The sequence below is a fragment of the Pristis pectinata genome, chromosome 16 (assembly GCF_009764475.1).
Source record: "Pristis pectinata isolate sPriPec2 chromosome 16, sPriPec2.1.pri, whole genome shotgun sequence".
NCBI classification, from domain to species: Eukaryota; Metazoa; Chordata; class Chondrichthyes; order Rhinopristiformes; family Pristidae; genus Pristis; species Pristis pectinata.
The window spans coordinates 36,777,560-36,791,974 of NC_067420.1; positions in this window are offsets into that span (position 1 = coordinate 36,777,560).

The following is a 14,415-nucleotide window of genomic DNA, read 5'->3' on the forward strand; positions in this document are numbered from 1 at the left end:
CTCTCATTATTGCAAACTTGGTTACAAATCCATTGTTGTTTCAAACACTGTAGACAAACAGTTATTGAAATCTGTTATAACATATCACAGCTGAAAGATTGAGGCTGGGCTCACCTTTGTATAAAGTGGCAGCCTTCCAGATTACTTCAGGACTGGAAATGCTAGACATAGAGAAGGTCTTCCCAAGACTCCAGGTCAGAAATTTGCCAGTCATAAATAAACCAAATAGAGAGCTCAGGAAAAACTTCTTTACTGAAAGACTGTAAGAAATTATGTGAAACTACCTGTCACATGGAATAGTTAGGGTGAATGGCCTTTAAGCTGAAGCTAAGTTAGCACAGAAAGAAATAGAAACTTATTTGGCGAGGGTAAGGTACAAAAAGATGAGAGAAGACTTGTATGGGGCATCAACACAGGCATAGATCTTCTGGCCCCAATAGTATCCTTCAGTTTTAGGTATTGCAGAGTGATAGAGCCATACAGCATGGAAACAGGCCCTTCAGTCCACTGAGTCCTCACTGACCATCAATCACCAATCCATGCAGATCTTACACTCATACCATTTCATTGTCTCCAATGACCATAAACTCCTTCCAGATTCGACCATTCACCTCTACTCTAGGGGCCATTTACAGTGGTCAAGTAACCTGCCAACCTATGTGTCATTGAAATGTGGGAGGAAACCGGTGTACCTGGGGGAAACCACTCAAGTCACAGGGAGAACATGCAAACTCCACACAGACAGCACAGTAAAATAAACTCTTGATCTCCCAATCTAGCTCCTCGTGGTCCTTGCACCTTATTGTCTGCCTGCACTGCACTTTCTTTGTAACTGTAACACTATATTCTGCATTGTGGGTTTTCCCCCCTCTGTACTAGCTCGATATACTGACATGTGGAATGATCTGTCTGGATGGCATGCAAACAAAAGCTTTTCACTGTATCTCTGTATGTGTGACAATAATAAACCAATTACCAGAAGTCAGCATCTGGATCGCTGGAGCTGTGAGGCAGCAGCTGCACTTATTGTACCACTGAGGCACCCTGCTGCACCACTGTGCCTGTCTATAGATAAGATAAGATATCTTTATTAGTCACATGTACATCGAAACACACAGTGAAATGCATCTTTTGTGTAGAGTGTTCTGGGGGCAGCCCGCAAGTGTCGCCACGCTTCTGGTGCCAACATATCATGCCCACAACTTCCTAACCCGTACGTCTTTGGAATGTGGGAAGAAACCAGAGCACCCGGAGGAAACCCATGCACACATGGGGAGAACGTACAAACTCCTTACAGACAGTGGCTGGAATTGAACCCGGGTCGCTGGCGCTGTAATAGCGTTACGCTAACCACTACACTACTGTGCAATAAGCTCACTGGGGCAGATCTTCTGCTGTTCTGAATCCATCATCTGCCTACCCAGGGGCCACACTGTTTCTTTCAGTGAAGCCACTGGCAGAGTGTTCCACTGAGAGTCGAGCTCCCAGCAACCCTCACCAGCCTTGTCAACTATCAAACCTGTCAATGAAATGGAACATTTATGAATGTCTTACATAAATAACTTGAATGAAGGGACCAAAGGTGTAGTTGACACAAAGATAGGGAAGAAAGCTGTCAAGAGGATATACAGATGGTGCAAGGGGAAAAAAATATGCTTAGTGAATGGAAAAGGTCTGGCAGAGGGACATGAATGTAAAGTTGTCCATTTTGTCTGGAAGAGTAAAACAAAACAAGGGAGAGAAGAGCTCTGAAATGCAATGTGATCTGGGTGTCTCAGTGCATGTTACACAAAAGGCAAAAATGCAACTACTGCAAGTAATTAGGTAAAATTAACAGAATATCAACAATTCCTTTCCCCCCCACAGATGCTGCTCGACCCGCTGAGTTCCTCCAGCAGATCGTTTATTGCTCCAGATTCCAGCATCAGCAGTTTCTTGTGTCTCCATTTACTACTCCACTGCAGTGAAGTCTCTTCAAGGAATGCTGACTTTGAGGGTATTGGTATTGGTATTGTACTTGTACTGAGGTACAGTGAAAAACTTGTCTTGCATACTGGTCGTACAGGTCAATTCATTACACAGTGCAGTTACATTGAGTCAGTACAGAGTGCATTGATGTAATATGGGTAAAAACAATAACAGTACAGAGTAAAGTGTCACAGCTACAGAGAAAGTGCAGTGCAATAAGGTGCGAGATCACAACAAGGTAGATCGTGAGGTCATAGTCCATCTCATTGCATATTATCACAGTGGGGTAGAAGCTGTCCTTAAGTCTAGTGGTAGGTGCCTTCAGGCTCCTGTATCTTCTACCAGATGGAAGAGAAGAGAAGAGAGAATGTCCCAGGTGGGTGGGGTCTTTGATTATGCTGGCTGCTACACCAGGACAGCGAGAGGGAAAGATAGAGTCCAAGGAGGGGAGGCTGGTGTCCGTAGACTTCAGTGAGACCCTTTCTCATTGCTCCCTTTCTGTGGTTTCTACTGCTCGCCTGCTCTTCGACCGTGCTTACCAAGCTCAATCTGCCCGTCACCCTTCACCCCTCCTCAGTCCACCATTCACCTCCTGGCCCCTGATTCACCACTGGCTATCTTCCCTCTCCACTCTTAGTCCTGATGCAGGGCTTCAACCCCAAATGTCAACTATTCCTTTCTCTCCACAGATGCTGCTCAACCCATTGAGTTCCTCCAGCAGATTGTGTGTTGCTAAGAAAGTGTTAGCGTCTATTGCTTGGGGAATTCAATATGAAAGTAGGGAGGTCAGCTACATCGGCCCTAGATGAGATCACATCCAGAGTACTGTCTCATTATTTAAGGAAGGATGTAAATACATTGCTAGCATTTCAGAGAAGCTTTACCATACTGGATTGAGCAAGTTATATTATGAGGAAAGATTGGACAGGCGAGGCTTACATCTGCTGAAGTTTAGAACAGTGAGTGGGGACTTGATTAAAACATATAAGATTGAAGGGTCTTGACAGGGTGGATGTGGAGAGGATGTCTCTTCTTATGGGAGAGTCTAGGACTAGCGGTCACTATTTAAAAATTAGAGATTACCCATTTCAGAAGGTTATTTTTTTTCTCCAGCAGAGGGTCATGAGTCTTTGGAATTCTCTTCCTCGAAAGGCAGTGGAAGCAGAGTCTTTGAAAATTTTTAAGACAGGTAGATCGACTCTTCATAAGCAAGTGGCTGCCAGGACCAGGTGGAAATACGAAACTGAAGGTGCAGTCAGACCAGCCACAATCTTATTAAATGATGAAGAAGGTCCGAGGGACTGAGTGGCATACTCCTGCTCCCAATTTCTACACTTGAATGTTTGTAACAGCAATCAGGAACAGTTAAAAGATAAAAACAATTTTAAAAATATTTACAGATTTTGAAAGTTAAGACTAAAAAACACAGGAACACTTAAAAAAATTATAGGTCACTTAAACTAATTTAATTAAATCAAATAAATAGCTCAATTTCCCTTTTTCCTGTAGGCCAATCTCACTACTTGATTGAATGGGGACTGCTGTGCTTGTACCTGCATGGACTCAGTGGGCAACTGCTCCTGTCTGAGAACTGGGCAGCATGCAGAAGTTGACACTGTCCCAGTGGACTCCATGAAGACTCTACAAAGCTGCGGTGGGGTCAGGGCAGAAGATATCACTACCAGCTCAGGTTCACGTCGGCACTGGACTCAGAGGCCTCCGCAGAGAAACATGGGTGATCCCTGGTATAAATGCCATTACTTTATCTTCTTTAAGAAATACTTTTTATGTTCACCACCTCCAAAGTGTACACCTGCTCACAGCGAGCGGCAATTGAAATCAAAGCCAAAATACAAGGCTGCAATGGTCATTGTTGAAGACTGAGTCCCACAGGTATGTTTTCCTGCTGCTTGGTCAAGGTTCAAAACAAAATTTTGTTCTATATTGACATTCCCAGTGGAGTACTGAGTGAGTGCTGCACTCTCAGAGCTGTGTCCTTCAGGTAAAACACTCTCAGGTTAGAATAATGTGTAATGGTACCATTTCAGCGAAGGACAATGTTCGAGAGAATATTTAAATAAAATTAAAACTGCAAATATAGGAAATCTAAAATAAAACCAGAAAATGCTGGAAACACTCAAGTCAGGCAGCATCTATGTAAGAGGGACAAAGTTAACGTTTCAAATGATGAATGCAAGGTTTACTGGGAAGGTCCATCAGAATAACCTTCTTGGGTCTGGTAGAATCCATCACTAATTGTTGCCCAAATATAAGTTCCTGGCTGCCATATTCTCCAAGTTGGGGGAGGAAGGGAAGGCACTCTCCGACGAAGGATCTTTGACTTGAAACATTAACTCTGTTTCTCTTTCCGCAGATGCTGCCTGACCTGCAGAGTGTTTCCATTCTTTTATTTAATATTTAATCCCTGTATCACATTAGAAAGGATTATTTGGTCAGTATCAAATCATCATCTGTGGGAGCTTGCTGTGCACAAATTGACCACCATGTTTCCTACATTTTAAGAGTGAAAACATTTGAAACATTCCAGGGTTTTTTACAGGAGCATTACTGGAAGGAAAATTGTCACGGAGCCACATAAGGAGATGTAAGTGACTAATAGGTTCCAAGGAGTGTCTTAAAAGAGAAGAGCGGTGAAAGGCTACTGCCAACAACACAATGAAAAGCAGGACCGAAAGGAGACGAGAAGCTTGGAGACACCCCAAGGAAGGATTGGAGGAGGTTGCAGAGATATGGTGTGACAAGGGATTTGAGAACAAGGATAAGAATTCCAGAATTGAGGCGTCAGTGGAACAGGAGCCAAAGTAGGTCAACAATGCACTGTTTGCCTTCCCTTCCTCTACCATCTTGGAGATTACAGTTCAGTCAACACAGCAGCCAGAAGCTTACATTTGGGCAACAATTAGTAATGGATTCTTCCAGACCCAAGAGGGTTATTCTGATGGTCTCCATTCCCAGTAAACCTTTTCATAATTAGGATTGTGCACACAGCAGTAACCACAGGACTGAATTATTAATCACTCTTTTCTTCATTAACAAATCAGAGTGACTCTCTGGGGTAAAGTGCGAGGACAAGCTGCGATAATTAAGTGGCATGAACAGAAACAATGTCAGGACACTTTAAATATTTATTAAATATAATAATAAACACAGCATGTGACACTGGCTGAAATAATGAGAGTACACTCACACCAGTTTGTGAGAGTCCGACAGGCGTGGTTTAATTTGTTCTGGAATATAAATAATGCAGACCATAAAAGGAGAGATTTCAGTTTCAAACTGTTGGGTACATTCAGGATGTAAAATAAATCGGTAACCAAAATAACACAGAGCGTCTGCTCACTAAAGATTCATACAGCAAGTCAAGATGCACAAAATAGTCTTACCAGGGCCATCCTCTTGTTGAGCAATCTTGCCTCTCTGCTGACTTCCAGGAAGGTTCTGTGAAGCTGTGATGGACATTACATTTGTTGGACTTCCATTAGATTCTGACTGCTTCCATAACTTCAGTGAAATAGGTCAAGAGGAGTTCACCACCATGGACCTGTTGGGACAAATAGTCTACTTTGGTGGTGGGTCATAGGCGTAAAAACAGATAAGGGGGGAATTATTAGGATTCTGGAGCCAGGAGGGGGGGGGGGGGAGGGGCAAGGCAGAGCTTGAGGCTGGAAGGTGATGAGAGGAACCAGGTAAGGGAAGGATGATGGGCAGGTGGAACCACCTTTTAGAGACAGCAGCTATCTCTAAACCCCCCCCTTCCCCCACCATGCTCCAACTGCCCATCATCTCCCACCTCACCTGGTTCCACCTGTCACCTACCAGCCCCTGTCTGGGCCTTCCCTCCCACCTCTTTATACTGGCTTATCTTCCCTCTACATTCTCAGTCTTGATGCTGGTCCCCAACAACACCAACCAACCCCTTGCCTCCACGGATGCTGCCTGACCCAATGAGTTCCTCCCCCCAGTATGTTTTTTGCTCCAAGTTCCAATATCTGCAGCTTCTTGTGTCTCTAATCTATTTCAGTGCTATAAGAATCATAAAATTGTACAGGCCAAGCGGTTAGCATAACACTTTACAGCGCCAGTGACCCAGGTTCAATTCCGGCCACTGTCTGTAAGGAGTTTGTACATTGTCCCCGTGTCTGTGTGGGTTTCCTCCGGGTGCTCCGGTTTCCTCCCACATTCCAAAGACGTACGGATTAGGGAGCTGTGGGCATGCTATGTTGGCACCAGAAGTGTGGCGACACTTGCGGGCTGCCCCCAGAACACCCTATGCAAAAAAGGTGCATTTCACTGTGTGTTTCAAAGTACATGTGACAAATAAAGATATCTTATCTACCTTTTCACCAACTGGAGGATTATGTTCAGTTCTGGTCTTCACACTTTAGCAACCATGTGACAAACCTAGAGAGGGTATGGATAAAATTTGCAGGGATGGGAAATGGGAAATATTAGGTACGGGTTTCAGGTGGAGGAGCTGAAGGTGTTCTCCTTAGACCAAGGAAGAGATAGAGATGTACAGGATCATGACCAGTTTAGATAAGGTAAATAGAGGGAAGTCGCTTTTAGTAATTAATGATTCAAAGCCAGGGGGCATGGATTTAAATTACTGGGCAAAATATACAAGGGGGAGTGAGAAAAAGAACTCTTTTGTTCAGAGTAGTTATGATCTACTGTATAGGTGGTGGAAATAGAATCAATCAGTCCCTTCAAATTGGAATTGAATAGGCACTTGAGAGAGAATACTTCCTCAAGGATACTTTTTCAAAACTGTGGGAGGCTGGAGAAAAAATTGCGGGAACCCTGGCCAAGATATGTGCATCACTGTTAGCCATGGTGAGGTGCCAGTAGACTGGAGGGTAGTGAATGTTGTGCCTTTATGTAAGAAGGGCTGCAAAGAAAAACCTAGGGACTATAGGCCAGTAAGGCTAACATCTGTGATAGGTAAGTTACTGGAGAGGATTCTGAGGGATAAGATAAAAATGCATCTGGAAGAACAGAGGTTGAATAGGGGTAGTCAGCATGGCTTTGTGTGTGGGAGATCATATCTTACGAATTTTACTGAGTTTTTTGATAATATGACCAAGAAGGTCGATAAGGGCAAGACAGTAGAGGTGGTCCATATGGACCTCAGTAAGGCCTTTGATAGGGTTCCACATGGTAGGCTGCTCTGTAAGGTTAGATTGCATGGAATCCAGGGAGAGCTGGCTAATTTGATATATATTTGGCTTGATGGTAGGAAGCAGAGGGTGATGGCAGAAGTTTTACTTCTCTGAGTGGAGGCCCGTGACACGTGGTGTGCCTCAGGGGTTGGTGCTGGGCCCTTTGTTGTATGTCATCTATATCAACGATTTGGATAAGAATGTACAAGGCATGGTTAGTAAGTGCAATCTGCATCTCCCTGTTGCCAGTCACTTCAACTCCCCCTCCCACACTATCACAGATATGTCAGTCCTCAGCCTCCTCCACTGCCGGGAGAATTCCAAGCGCAAACTGGAGGAACAGCACCTCATTTTCCGTCTTGGAACCTTGCAGCCTAACAGCATAAACATTGAATTTTCCCACTTTAAGAAATCCCCACAACCCTTCCACACACCCAACCACCTACCCCCACACACACACACCCCAACCATGTCTCTTCTTCCCTTTCCTGGCCTATCTCTCTTTTTTCTACGGCGCCCCCCCCCCCCACTTTTTTTTCTCTCCTTCCCTTTGACCCATCCCCCGGTGGATCTGCTCTCCCCTCCTCCCCCCACATCTGCCTATCGCTATCTCTTACCTGCATCTACCTATCACCACCCTGTGCCCACCCCGCCTCCCCTCTTTTGTCCACCTATCACTGCTCTGCTTTTCCCTCCTATACATTGGGCTTCACCTTTTCCTATCTTCAGTCTTGAAGAAGGGTCCTGACCTGAAATGTTGACCGCCTGCTTTTCTCCACGGACGCTGCCTGGCCTGTTGAGTTCCTCCAGAATCATCATGTTTTTCATCTAGATTCCAGCATCTGCAGTCCTTTGTTTCTCTAGTAAGTTTGCAGATGACATTGAAATAGATGGTATGGTGGACAGTGATGGAGGTTGTCAAAAATTACAGGGGGATCTTGACCAGCTGAACATGGCAAATGGAGTTTAATTCAGATAAGTGTGAGGTGTTGCATTTTGGAAAGTCAAATGAAGGTAGGACTTTCACAGTAAACAGCAGGGTGCTGGGGAGTGTTGTAGAACAGGGGAACCTTGGAGTTCAAGTACATGGTTCCCTGAAAGTGGAGTCAAAATGTAGACAGGGTGGTGAAGAAGGGTTATGGCACACTGGCCTTCATCAGTAAGGGCATTAAGTATAAAAGTTGAGAGGTCATGGTACAGTTGTAAAAGACACTGGTGAGGCCACACTTGGAGTAATGTGTTCAGTTTTGGTCACCCTGCTATAGGAAAGATGTTATTAAACTAGAAAGAGTGCAGAAAAGATGTACAAAGATGTTGCCAGGATTTGAGGGACTGAGTTATAGGGAGAGGTTGGACAAGCTAGGACTTTTATTCCTTAGAGCGCAAGAGACTGAGAGGTGATATTATACAGGTGTGTAAAATCATGAGGGTGAATGCACTCTGTCTTTCTCCCAGGGTTGGGGAATTAAGAACTAGAAGTTTCAGGTGAAAGGGAAAGGAACTTGAGGGGGCAACCTTTTTACACAAAGGGTGGTATGTATGTGGAATGAGCTGCCAGAGGAAGTGGTTAAGGCAGGTACAATAACAACTTATAATAGACAGTTGGACAAGTGCATGGAAAGGAAAGTTTTAGAAGGATATGGGCCAAATGCTGGCAAATGGGGTTGGCTTGGATGGACAAATTGGTCAGAATGGACCAGTTGGGCTGAAAGGCCTGTTTCTGTGCTCTATGACTCTATGACCCTATGACTAGAAAGAATGAATAGAGGAATGGGACTGCCAAACTCGTTCTACTTGTAAGGTAAGATAATATATCTTTATTAGTCACATGTACATCGAAACACACAGTGAAATGTACTCTTGCATAGAGCGTTATGGGGTTAGCCCGCAAGTGTCGCCACGCTTCGGGTACCAACATAGCATGCCCAAAACTTCCTAACCCATACGCCTTTTAGAATGTGGGAGGAAACCGGAGCACCCGGAGGAAACCCACGCAGACACGGGGAGAATGTACAAACGCCTTACAGACAGTGGCCAGAATTGAACCCAGGTCACTGGCGCTGTAAAGCGTTACACTAGAAAAAAATCAATGGGCAAAATGGCTTCCTTCTGGACTGTAACAATCCAATAATTCTAACCAGCATTTCCAGTACAGTATATTAGTCATTATATTACTGCAGTTTGTGAAACATTGCTGTCTCATCCTACTGCCAATGATGTACTTACTGTGGTATTACAGGTAGCTGTACAGCCAATTTGAGCACAGCATACTTCTACAACAGCGATCTCTAGTTAATCCATATTTGTGATATTGATTGAAAAATAAACATGGAAAGTTCTCCAGGGATAACTCCCTGTTTTTCTTTGAAGTAACACCACAGGATTTTCTACATTAGCTTGAAAGAGCAGATGGTATCTGAGTTTAACATGTCAGTCAGAAAGGCAAGACCTATGACACCATCAGCGCTACACTTGGGTGTCAGCCTAGATTTTCAATCGCAACTCTCGAGAGTGGGATTTAAACACATAACCTTATGATTCAAAGGCAAGAAAATTACCAGCTGAGCTACATCCATTGTGCCAAGAGCAATCCCAATGAGCGCTTGCTTCCTTGGATTTATGGGAATAAGTTACCTTTGATTCCAGAGGAGTCAATGGATTACATCCGTATTTTACTGAGATTATAAAAAACCTGCCAGATATGCAAATTATACCAGATTAAACCATGGCAAAGGAAATAAGTGCACAGCTGGGATTTTCGATCATTTATGCAAATGAGCAGATGGTAGATAACATTTAATACTAACAAATATAAATTGCTGCACAATGGTTGTTATCATGTGCGCTATCTGTGCAGAATGAGTCACAAAACCAGTGCAAGGTACCTGACAGAAAGAGTGAACTGATTCAGGCAGCATGTATGCAATGTGGTGCAACATGTAAAAGTTCAATGAAAGTTGATGGCATTTACTCAGAATAGTCAATGGAGATTACACTGAGGGCTGCACCTCACACTGATGACACCACACTTGGAATATAGTGTGGACCTCTGGTCACCACACAAAAAATGTACAAGTAATAGGAAGGCTAAGGAGAAGGAAAGTAGAGTGGTTCCAAGCTTAAGAGAGATGAACCTTAATGAATAAAATTTTAAAATGCTAGAAAAACTCAGGCAGCATCTATAAAGAGAACAAGTGAGTCAATGTTTCAGATCAGTGATCTTTCATCAGTACTGTGTGGTTAGAAGGCTATTAGCCTTGAACATTGCCCAGAACCTGTTGATAAATACTAGCAATTCTGCACCTGTGTAAATGCCAACAAGCTCGGCACTTGAGACCATGCATATCCAAGCACAGAAGTTCCAAACTTGCTGACAGATTCCTCCCGGCAAATCTGTTGCTCTGCATGGAGCATGAAGTGTTGGAATTCCATGGTATTTACGCTGGAAAATTGACTTGAAGGTCGTGCAATAGATTAGATCTGAAACGCAATCTGTGAGCCTATTAGTTTCAATGGAAAGCTTACAGCAGCCAGAAAGATAAGAGTTGGGTTGTTACATTTTTTTTAATTATCTCAGTTTGCTGTAATGTTAAAGTATTTTTCAGAGGTTTCATTATCTTATTTTCTTTATTAATCTTGAGGGGTTTTTAAATGTTTATTTCATCATTAGTGATTTTTTGAATATTTCTGGGGTGGCCAGAGGCTTTGGAAGTATTGGACAGACGACAGAACTGGGAATGGAACTGTTCCCTCTGTCAAAGGGTTTCCAACAGTTTTGTGGGTGGCCTATCCATGTGACCTGAGCAGATCATGTAAGGCCCAACAGTTTCACAGGACCTCTCTGACCGAGTCCAGGATGCTTTTGATGGGTGAGGAAAATGCAGAACAATTCAGTAGCCAGTGCAAGTGGCAAATCCCCCTCACTAATTTCTGGGCCATTGGAGTCATAAAGTTACAGTCAAAGTAAAAGTCAAAGTCAAGTTTATTGTCATATGCACAAGTACATGTACGCACAGGTGCAATGAAAAACTTACTTGCAGCAGCATCACAGGCACATGGTATCAGATAAGCAACATTCAAAAGAAAAATATAAATTACACATGATTTTTACAAGAAAGAACACAATTAGAACAAAAAAAGTCCATTTTAGTGCCATGTGATCAAAATGTTGCTGTAACAGGGTAGTGAGGGCTGTGCAGGTTGGTTCAAGAACTGAATGGTTGAAGGGAAGTAACTGTTCTTGAACCTGGTGGTACTGGACTTCAGTCTTTTGTACCCCCAGCCCAATGATAGCTGCGAGAAGATGGCATAGCCCGTATGGCGGGGATCTTTGATGACAGATTTTACCTTCTTGAGGCAGTGCCTCATGTGGATACTACCCATGGTGGGTAAGGATGTGCCCATGATGTACTGGGCTGAGTTCACTACTGCCTGCAGCATCTTATGTTCCTGTGCATTCGAACTGCAGTACCAGACCATGATGGAACCAGTCAGATTATTTTCAATAGTACATTTGTAGAAGTCTGTTGGAGTGTTCGGTGACATACCAAACCTCCCTTAACCTTCAAAGAAAGTAAAGACTACGTAGGGTTACGTAGCGTGGAAACGGGCCCTCCAGCCCACTGAGTCCAGCCTTCAGGTACCCGTCAATACTAATCCCATTTTGCTGCATTTGGCCCATAGCATTCTATGCCATGGTGATCTTAATGTTCATCAAATTGTTTCTTCAGTGTCATGAGAGTACTGGACTCTACCCGCCCCTCAGATAATGCATTCCAGTCTTCAACCACCTTCTTGGTGAGAAAGGTCTACCTCAAGTCTCTTCTAAATCTCCTACCCCTTCCCTTAATCCAATGCCCTCTGGTTATAGGCATTTCTGCTCAGGAGAAAAGTTTCTCACTAACTACCCGATATATGTCCCTCATAATATTATATACCTCAATTAGGTCCCTTCTCAGTTCTCTGCACTCCAAGGGAAAGAAACCCAGTCTATTCAGTCTGTCGTCAGTGGTGAAACAATCCATCCCAAGCAACATTCTGGTGAATCTCCTCTGCACCCTCTCCAGTACAATCACAACCTTCTTATAGTGTGGTGATCAGATCTACACAGAGTACTCCAGCTATAGCCTAACTAATGTTTCATATAGTTGTACTATATCCTCCTTGCTCTTAATATTCCATGCACTGGCTACTAAAGGCAACTATCCTGTCTGCCTTCTTTACCAAGTTATCTACCTGTGTTGCTGCTTTCAGGGATCCTGAGACATGTACACCAAGGTCCCTCAGTTCCTCAATAGTTCCTTGTGCACTAGCGGTTAGCAAAGCGCTATTACAGCACCAGCAACCTGGGTTCAATTCCAGCCACTGTCTGTAAGGAGTTTATACGTTCTCCCTGTGTCTGCGCAGGTTTCCTCCGGGTGCTCCGGTTTCCTCCCACATTCCAAAGACATACGGGTTAGGAAGTTGTGGGCATGCTATGTTGGCGCCAGAAGTGTGGTGACACTTGCGGGCTGCCCCCCAGAACACTCTATGCAAAAGATGCACTTCACTGTGTGTTTTGATGTACATGTACATAAAGATATCTCATCTTATCTTATTCCTCCCAAAATGCATCACTTCACAGCTGCTGCCTGACCTGTTGAATATTTGCAATATGTTTGTTATTATTTCAGATTTCCAGCATCCACTGCACTTTGATCTTGAGCCATTTGGAATTTGTCCGGCATAATATTTCCTTTCAAAACTCTTCCTGCCAGTCTCTTATAAACTCATTCGGTGTTCGTATTCAAGTTTAATCCAAACCATGATTCTCTTTACTTTGTCTGTCTTGGAGGATAAACTAATAGTCCTCCAGTTCTCCCATCTAATTTTTTCTTCTTTATATAAAAGTACCATTTTCACCTGCTTGCAATTTTGAGGCAATTTGTAATGCAGGAACTCTCATGACGTTACTCAACAATTCACTAATCTCCTCCTGACCCTTCCTTGGATCAAAGCCAGTCATTTTAACTCTGGCACACTGTCCACATCCTTCAAGATATTCACATGCTCCATGTCAATTCCCTTAGGGAAAGTTTAAAAGAATTTCATCATTATAACCTTAGGAGGGAAACGATTAAGCAAAAACCTCAGTCATATTATGTAAGTTTTTTTAATATAATTCTTAATCATTATATTAAAATGAGGCAGGTCAGACAGATCAAAAACATAAACCAGTGAAATATAAATTTAGAACAGATGCAAGAAGGAACATCTTAATTTAAAAGGTAATTAAAGTCTGGGGTAACCTATCATGCAAAGTAAAATAGTTACAGACAAGATGGTTCAGAAATGCATTTGCACTCTGGTGCGCAGTGGGAAAGGCAGAAAGCACAAGGCTGAGATAGAGAAGGGCTGTGTATACAGTGATAGACTGTACAGGAGGCAAAATGTGCAGAGGCTGCAGACTGCAATGGGTGCAGAGGGTAATGGGTGCAGGGAGAAATGTTTGGCTGTTTGGTTTTTGCAGGGGCAGGGCATGCAGTTGGAGAGGCATGGTTGCAGGGAGAGAGGATGCTGGGGGAGGGCACTCATGGAGTGCCTCGGATAAGATGCCAGGTTACTTCATGAGTTGCAAGAGATGGCCGTTTGGCCCTGCATTGTGAGGCTCTTTATAGGTACTACTTCCCGCCGCTGTCTGTAAGGAGTTTGTACGTTCTCCCCGTGTCCTCGTGGGTTTCCTCCGGGTGCTCTGGCTTCCTCCCACATTCCAAAGACGTACAGGTTAGGAAGTTGTTGGCATGCTATGTTGGCACCGGAAGCGTGGCGACACTTGTGGGCTGCCCCCAGAACACTCTACGCAAAGGATGCATTTCACTGTGTGTTTCAATGTACATGTGACTAATAAAGAAATCTTATCTTACCTTACATAAGATGGACTTCAGCATAGAGCAGGGGCTGAGGACACCCTGCTGTTCCTATTGTTGGTTCATCAGACTGTCTTTGAAGTGCTGACGGAGTAGAGCTTGCTTTACTTAGGACATTCAACACTGATTTTTCTTGGTCTACATTTCTAATGTCATTGCCTCTTAAGGGCTAGGTAGATGGAGAATATAGACCAGGTTAGGTAGTAAACAGTATGGTAGTCATCAGCATCCGCCATAGTGTGAGTGATGCGGACATCCTCATCGTCCTTTGCCCACATGAGGACATAATCTAGCAGGTACCAACACTTGGATTGGGGTTGCCATGAAGTCTCTAACTTTTCTCTCTGCCAAAGCAGGATGTC